Raw genomic sequence first — 9187 nt, forward strand, 5'->3', positions numbered from 1 at the left:
AACAACAAAGACAGCCAACTTACATTTAGTTTACTAAAACCTAAATAGCTGAGTAAATAGTAAAACAAGGTGAAACCTTCCTACACTAAGACACATTTTCAGTGTGTTTGTGCTCCTTTAAACACAACACGGATGTTGTTGCAAAGTTTGCAGTTTGTTCAGTATTCTTTTCAAACCCAGCCTTATAAAACCGTACTGTGGCTCTCACGAGCCATCGCTTGCCATGATCTGTATTACTAATACACCTCAACTCCATTTCACTCCACACAGGAGAAACTGCAAACCAATCACTGAACAATGAGTCAATTAATGACTGCGCCACGCCGGCCTGCTGTTGACACATGAAGTTTTCTTAACTATTATAAATGTGTAACGAAAGCTTTTCAGAGCTACCACAGGTGCATTATTGTGATGGGACAGGCTTAGACATTCTTTAGCACAAGTTATTGAGATTATATGAAGGTGCCCTGTCTGTCCGTGTAGCACATTTACATTTATAGGGTCCCCAATCCATCTGTCTGTCTCACTCTGGTGAACACAATAACTGGCTTGAATTTGCACGCCTAGCCTCCTATAAATTTTTTAAGGTGGAACTCGGTAGCGACATTTATTCTCACATGTTACGTTTGCATACTGTGGTGATTTACTTCTTACATGATTCTTTGGAGTAAAGACATTGTGCTGTAGCGAGTCTGACCTGTAGAGTGCATTGAAGCTGTTCCTACTAAAACGGTATGCAATTGACCATGCTCCCTGGAGCAGGGAATTATGTTTATGGGATAACAAGGCTAATTTCAGGAATATGATTTAAGCAAGGCATTGTGAACCCCCAGAAGAACTGATTGAGTTAGAGTTAAGTGTACCGGCTGGCCTGTCTGTACCAGTTCCTTACATGCAAGCAGTGTAATTAACTCAGGAGGGAGCACAATTGGTTTCTCAGTCAGACCGACGAGAGAAGTGCCTGGGATAACTGGCTGGAGAATGCTGACATTTATTTATCTATTCAGAGCGTCTCGAAAAAAAGAGAAGAAGAAAAAGATAAAAGAAAGCCAAAACAGCGGCACCACCGTACTCGTCTGCCAGCCTGGCGTTCGTGCGCTGCAGGACAGAGAGCTGCTTCAATAGGAGCCGCATGAGTCATGTTTTTCCAGACCAGCACGTCAATCTCAGAGCTAGTAGCCTGACTACCTCCCTCAGTCCAGCAGGACCAAAAGTTGGGCATTTACAACTGGAAAAATAATGTCTTCTGATTAAAAAATAAATCTGCATTTTTCAGACATTGTACAGTTCAAATGGTTTATTGTTGTAAACTATTGTATTATACAGGACCATCAGAGTGATTCAATTAGCTAAGAGTAATGACACTATTGAAAAAGTGGTTGAGAGTTTACTGTAAAAGGGAGCTTGCTCTTTGGATACTGCTTGTAAATACCCTTTATTTTTAATGTAATTACTGAAAGAGCAGACAGGTTAGGGTATTGTGTTGAATTTACTCCTGTATTGTTCTGGCCTTTGCGTTTGTTATTTTTTTGTTTTGATGTTTACATCCTGGCAGTTTTTTACACATTCACCTTCAGACACATGTCCTTATCAAAAGTCTTTAGAACATGTGTTTTGTATCTGTAATAACTGTTTAAAAACGAATGAGGCATTTGTAAGTACCTATAGAACTATGATATTGAAGTTTCAACAGTTGCTATCGGCCTGGATTTCATTATGACAGTGAGTTTCAGATTACAGGTCAGAGCAACTCCTACTGGAAAGTAGGGATGTTAATATTTGAGAGTTTAAATGTTTCATTTTTTCCCTAAACATTTAACCATGGTAAGATATGGTTGTAAAAGCTGTTGTGACGTTTGCAGTGTAAAGTTTTGTATTCAGTATTCAGGAAGTCTTTTCCATATACACATTGTGCACATGTAGTCTCATCCACAGTAATGCTGAAGCACAGGTAACAGCACTCTAATGGAGTCGTGATGGCTTTTTTGATTTGTTACAAAACATCCCAATAAATTACATTTGAAACATGTAAAGAATTTCAATCCTGAAATGTAAACGGGTTTGAAATTAAACAAAATCCAAAATGCCTAAATCAGACATTTTAAAATGAAACAAATTGCAGTCGCTTAAGTGGAATGTATTATCACTTGCCAGGCCGGGGCATCTTGGCGTCGTTTTGTCCCTGGCACTGCTGGCAAACTGACAATCAGACGCCAGGAACCTGTCGGAGGCCTGTGTATGCAAACAGGAGCCTCAGCCACACCACCACCTCGGAATTCTGGGCTCTTCTCCAGGCAGGGAGCTCCCCAGTGCGCTAATGGAAGCCTTGTGTATACTCTTGCATAGATCTGTTTATTTATCACATGTCCGTCTGTTTATACATACTGTCTATCACAGAGACCAGGCTGCAGAGCTGATTTTACAGTCTGTTTCCCCTAATAGATGTTGCTCAGACTGGTCTAAGGGTATGTATTAATTGTGTGTGAATAAAATCTTTACTCTGGCTGCAGGCTATATCTTTGAAACCTGTCTCCTGAATTTCACGAAAATGTGCAAGAGCAACAATGTGTCGTGTTGAAAGACAGTTGTCTGTCTCTTCCCAGAGACTTGATTCAACCTGTATCCATGTATGTATGTACAGTACATCCTATAGCATCCTATAGTTTTCAGGATTGCTTACCTAATTGTGACTTGCTATATACAGTCTTCACCATTTCTGACTAGGGATTGGTTATGCTAAATAAAGCTATATCTAGGAAACATGAAAACATCACCATGTATATGTATATATATATATATATATATATATATATATATATATATATATATATATATATGATATTGAATTTCAACAATGCTATCGGCCTGGATTTCATTATGACAGTGAGTTTCAGATGTAGATATGTAGATTATTTGCCACTCAAAATAAAGCTTTACCAATTATATATTTTCAAATAAAAATAAATATTCAAATATTTTTACATTTTGAATTAGCCGTAAAAACGAAAGTATAATTTATACCATAATACAGTAAAATAAATCTCAGGACTACCCCATCTAAAGACCAGATTGAGAAGGGAGAGAAACACTCTTCTGTGTGCTTGTGTTATTTCAGACTTCACTCAAGCCTTGGTGTCCTTTGCATCTTTTTGATACAAGCGTTTTTAACACCATTGTATGAACGGATACTGTCATTTTTGCCAAATTAATTTCAAGCTGTGTTTGTTCGAATTATATTTGTCCCTGCACAATAAGAGTTTACAGCACTGAGAAAAGAATGCTGTGCCTGTATTACAGCACTGAGGAAAGAATGCTGTGCCTGTATTACAGCACTGAGGAAAGAATGCTGTGCCTGTATTACAGCACTGAGGAAAGAATGCTGTGCCTGTATTACAGCACTGAGGAAAGAATGCTGTGCCTGTATTACAGCACTGAGGAAAGAATGCTGTGCCTGTATTACAGCACTGAGAAAAGAATGCTGTGCCTGTATTACAGCACTGAGGAAAGAATGCTGTGCCTGTATTACAGCACTGAGGAAAGAATGCTGTGCCTGTATTACAGCACTGAGGAAAGAATGCTGTGCCTGTATTACAGCACTGAGAAAAGAATGCTGTGCCTGTATTACAGCACTGAGGAAAGAATGCTGTGCCTGTATTACAGCACTGAGGAAAGAATGCTGTGCCTGTATTACAGCACTGAGGAAAGAATGCTGTGCCTGTATTACAGCACTGAGGAAAGAATGCTGTGCCTGTATTACAGCACTGAGGAAAGAATGCTGTGCCTGTATTACAGCACTGAGGAAAGAATGCTGTGCCTGTATTACAGCACTGAGGAAAGAATGCTGTGCCTGTATTACAGCACTGAGGAAAGAATGCTGTGCCTGTATTACAGCCTGTATGTTCCCCACACTTGTGTTAAAGAATATGCTGTTGCTGAGGGGCTGACTGTCTGTTTCCTATTGTTTTTGCAGGATCTGCGAAAGCAGGCAGCTCCACTTCTGAAGAGCTTCCAAGCAGAGGTGAGTACCAGAGAGGATGTGTGTGTGTGTGTGTGAGTGTGGACATGTAGTACTGTCAATGTGAGGACAACATTTGAGAAAATGTCCCCACAATGTTTAGTTTCTTGCCGACTTTTACCATGTGTGTAGTTTTGTCTGACTGGAGTTAGAAATATAAATAATTAAAATATAGCGAGAGTCAATGAGAAAATTGTGTAATTGAACTGATCCTGCTGTACCTGAACCATAGTTAATTCCATTCCTGGCAGGTTTATGTGTTGTTATTCTCCTTGGGGGTGGGAGGTGTGTATTGTGCTCATGGGCTATCACCACACGACTCTGAACAGCCCTACACAGCGTGAAACTATCAGATGATCCCATTTCAAGTGAGGACTAGCACAGTGAATATCACAGTGAATCCGAGCCCTGCAATAATACGTGATGGCTCGTGATTGCCCCCTCCCCCCTCCCCTGGTTTGTTTGCCCTAGATTCTCTGTGTTCGTGTGTGGTGATCAACTGCCTGTGTTCCCAGATCACTCCTAATACCGTCCCCAGCTGGACATTCAGTGAGGAAAGACATTATTTGTGAGCTTTTATTAAGCTTTCTAGCTTCCAGCCATGTTTAAATTGCATCCCTTAAAAAACAAACAAAAAAAAAAAAAAACAAGCTAAATGAGAACTGATGAGCGCTTTAGTCCCATAAAAGCCAAGTAAACAGGAATGTGCATTGCACCCAACAAGCTAGATCTTTAATTAATAGGGATAGAGGCTATTTTTAATCACTAAGCTTTACAATACAGGAGGCTTTTGCTGGAATTTTGAAAAGGATGCAATAAAAAAAAATGTATCAGGCATTGTCTGAGATACTGACAAGTAAGTGCAAGCCTCCAGACATTTTCCTTTCTGAAGCGGCCCTGGTATTCTCGGATGCTGTGAAAAACATGATTGTAATTTTAAATCACTTTTAAAGTGTTTTATATTCATTTCTATCAAGCTACGTAATGCTTCAGTATTTTTCTGTATTACTTTTAGTTTTGTGACTATCAAATTATTATTATTATTTTGTTTGTTTACTAATGAGCTTATATTTGTGGGTATGCGCATTGCTGTGTTTGTCTGTCTTGTGCTTCATTTCTCTGATTTAACATCTTGAAAGGACTTGACAAAGCTTCTAGGAACTGGAGAAGCATTTATAGGCCGAATGGCTACCTCTTGTTCGTAAATGTTCTTGTGCTGCTAAAGGCATATGACCTTCTAATAATAATATGGGGTGTACATCATTTATATTTGACTTGCATATTTCTGTGCAAACATTTGGAACGGTTGACTAAAGTTTAAACTCTTCCCTATTAACAGTATAAAGAGTGTTGATATCTGTGGTGTGTTGGAGTGCTGTGTTGGCACACCTGCAGGGTTCAGGAGCGGGCCTGGCCTGGTAATTGGAAACATGCTCTGCTGTTCCCCGCCACTGCAGCTGCTCTCCTTGCCTGTAGCGCAGAGAGAGGATATAACCTTCCGTCACATAGGAAATGAACGGTCGAGAGGGAAGCCAAATTCAATTCCACTCAGATATCTAGCAGATAAGTCCCCTGGTCTGAGGGGAGAGGGGAGACGTGTGAGAGTGAGAGAAGGAGGGGGGCTGAGCAGGTCATTAATCACTGCCTCTCTCTCGCTCTCTCTCTCTCTCTCTCTCTGTCTGCTCTAGCTTACACACAGCTGCTCAGAGCCAGCCTGGACTGTGGCCACAGCACCCTTTATTATCCAGAGCATCATTTGTGCTGTCCCTGGAATCTTCCACTAAACCCCCGTCTTTCTCCATTTCCCAGATTTAGCTAAAGTTTTATGTGAACATGTCCTTGAATTCTCTTTGTGACTTGCCCTTAAAGCAATTTAAGTGACCTGAGTAAGTCGTTGCCTGAGCCAGATCTTCTGACTCCCAGTCCACAGCTGTAACCACAAAGCACACCACCGCTTGGTCAGACAGGCAGTACGTTTACCTGCACTTGGTGTTCTGCATACTGCAGAATGCTACACGTGGTATCAATATGTGGAATATATATTCTGCATATTGTGTTTCATGTGGAATATGCTGTTCCCCTCGAGTTCCCTGTTTTTCACTGCAAATTTGGGTGGAAATCCCAAGAATTGGAGAATTGGGAGAATTCTACAAGTATTCTGGATAACAATGGTATACACCACTTAGAAATTGAAGCATGCTCCTATTCAGAATATGGCCAATCATATACAGGATATTTCTATGGATTTTCAGTATAGTACTAATGTAAAATTCATGTGAAGATGCTGAGAGGCAGTTCCACTTTAGCTGAAAACATGGAGAAGTTTAATTGGTTTTGAGAAACAGAGTCCTCGTTTCCCTGCATCTCTGCTTGCTTAACGATTACACCTGAAAGAAAGAAAGAAAACCTTGCCTGTGTTGTCTGTGCTGCCTAATGCAAGACCTTGGGATAAATGTCTGGGGCTCCCATTAAACAATGTGCAAAAGTAGCATTTTGCACACCCATTAACCTTTAAACAAATGGGTTTTAAACATATATTTAGGGTTCTGGTTACTGGTGCCTGCTTACGATTGGACAATAGTGGGTAGCATAAAGGAATGCTGTGGGAAAGCAAGCAACTCAAACCAATAAAACAGCAGTGATATGGGCTGGAAAGATATCTGCATAGCAGTTACTATTACCACTGTAATTGTGATGCTGTGACTGCACAGAATCACCCATCTTTTAGTTCAAACTGCCTTTTAGTGTCTCTCTCTCATATTCTCTCTCTGCCTCTTCCCTCCTTTCTTCCTGTGCCCTCTCTCTGCCTTTCACTCCCCATCCCCTCTGCCTTCAAGCCTCTAGTCGTCCCTAAGGATTTCTATCAAAGGTCCCTAAAAGTCAAGTTAGCACAAGCACCCTGTGAGAAGCCCTCTGGAGATGGCCTTGCCCTCCCCCCAGCACAGCTTGCTTTTAAAACTTGATTCATTCTGAACCTTTTTAGCGGGGGAAATATGCTCCATAAAACACTTAATTCTTCCAGCACTGTCATTACCTTCACCTTAATAATAAGCACTAGTATAAACACTCCATTCTCAGCTCTCCAGCGCTGTCATTACACTGCACCTTAATAATAATGAGCACTAGTCTAAACACTCCATTCTCAGCTCTCCAGCGCTGTCATCACCCTGCACCTTAATAATAATGAGCACTAGTCTAAACACTCCATTCTCAGCTCTCCAGCGCTGTCATTACACTGCACCTTAATAATAATGAGCACTAGTCTAAACACTCCATTCTCAGCTCTCCAGCTGTCATTACCCTGCACCTTAATAATAGTGAGCACTAGTCTAAACACTCCATTCTCAGTCTACACACTGTCATTCTCAGTACTCTCCAGCGCTGTCATTACCTGCACCTTAATAATAATGAGCACTAGTCTAAACACTAAACCATTCTCAGCTCTCCAGCGCTGTCATTACACTGCACCTTAATAATAATGAGCACTAGTCTAAACACTCCATTCTCAGCTCTCCAGCGCTGTCATCACCCTGCACCTTAATAATAATGAGCACTAGTCTAAACACTCCATTCTCAGCTCTCCAGCGCTGTCATTACACTGCACCTTAATAATAATGAGCACTAGTCTAAACACTCCATTCTCAGCTCTCCAGCGCTGTCATTACCTGCACCTTAATAATAATGAGCACTAGTCTAAACACTCCATTCTCAGCTCTCCAGCGCTGTCATTACACTGCACCTTAATAATAGTGAGGACTAGTCTAAACACTCCATTCTCAGCTCTCCAGCGCTGTCATTACACTGCACCTTAATAATAATGAGCACTAGTCTAAACACTCCATTCTCAGCTCTCCAGCGCTGTCATTACACTGCACCATACACTCCAGTCTCACTCCATTCTCAGCTCTCCAGCGCTGTCATTACCTGCACCTTAATAATAATGAGCACTAGTCTAAACACTCCATTCTCAGCTCTCCAGCGCTGTCATTACACTGCACCTTAATAATAATGAGGACTAGTCTAAACACTCTACTCTTAGCTCTGCAGCGCTGTCATCACCCTGCACCTTAATAGTAATGAGATGTGCTTTAAGGTCGGCTGATTTTGGTCTTCTACTTGCAAACCTTGAAAACAAATTTCTATGACATTTCTGGTTTTCCCAGCGTGTTGGGAGCAATAGACTGCACACATGTGCCTCTAACCCCGCCAGCTCATTCTGAGCATCTGTACAGGACCATGACCTATTGTGTGTTAATTGTCTAGTCTGCTAAGTAGAACAAATTAAAAATAATCATAGTTAAAATAAAAAACCCTAAAATCGTTTAGTTTTCAAGTTAAAGTAATATTTTATTCGCATTGTACACCAAACATGTCAGATTTAGTGAGGCGCTTCTGTAGGATTATGAAAAGCTTTTTGGGGTGAAGGTTGGGGCCCCGCTATATAATCTGATGGGATTAAACTGCCTTTTATTTTTTATATGTACAACAGTATTAAAGTAGGTAAAATGAAGACGGAACAGAATGTATTGTACAGATGACGTTTACATTCAACAAAAACAATATTATTTTGATTCTTGCACCCTTGCATGCATAGATGTTATCCTTCAGACAACCTCCGCTGCAGCAAACCTCAACTCAGCTCTCGCTATTTATTTGAACAATGTCACGCAACGCTCGCAATGTACGCTAGAGATATCGCTAATAAGACGCAACAAATATTTAAATGAGCATATTGCAGCTCTTTTCATTAACATGTTTTCTCTTCACGTGACAAAACGGAGACTTTGCGAATTGCCCCAATCACAGTATGTTTGCGCTGAGACTGGCCCATCTCATTACGTCTACCCCTAAGTGTTCTTTCTTCTCTTTTCATTTCTCTACTAATGTTGATGATCTGTTGTTGTTTTGATTTATTTTGCAATAACTTCTTCATGTTCGAGTTTAATTGTTTTAATTCATTTGATTGTAATTTTTGTTTTTATTGACTTGTAAAGCACTATATCAATAAATAAACTTACTTACTAAACACTCCAGCGTGTCATTACCCTGCAACTCAATAATGAGCTCTAAAAGTAAAGAACAGAAGGGCTTTACATAATTGGTCAGTTGCTGTCCTCTATATACAGCGGCTTAGGCAGGAAATCTGGAATAAGAAAAATAAGTGCAGATGGG

Source organism: Polyodon spathula, chromosome 41 (assembly GCF_017654505.1).
Source record: "Polyodon spathula isolate WHYD16114869_AA chromosome 41, ASM1765450v1, whole genome shotgun sequence".
NCBI lineage: Eukaryota > Metazoa > Chordata > Actinopteri > Acipenseriformes > Polyodontidae > Polyodon > Polyodon spathula.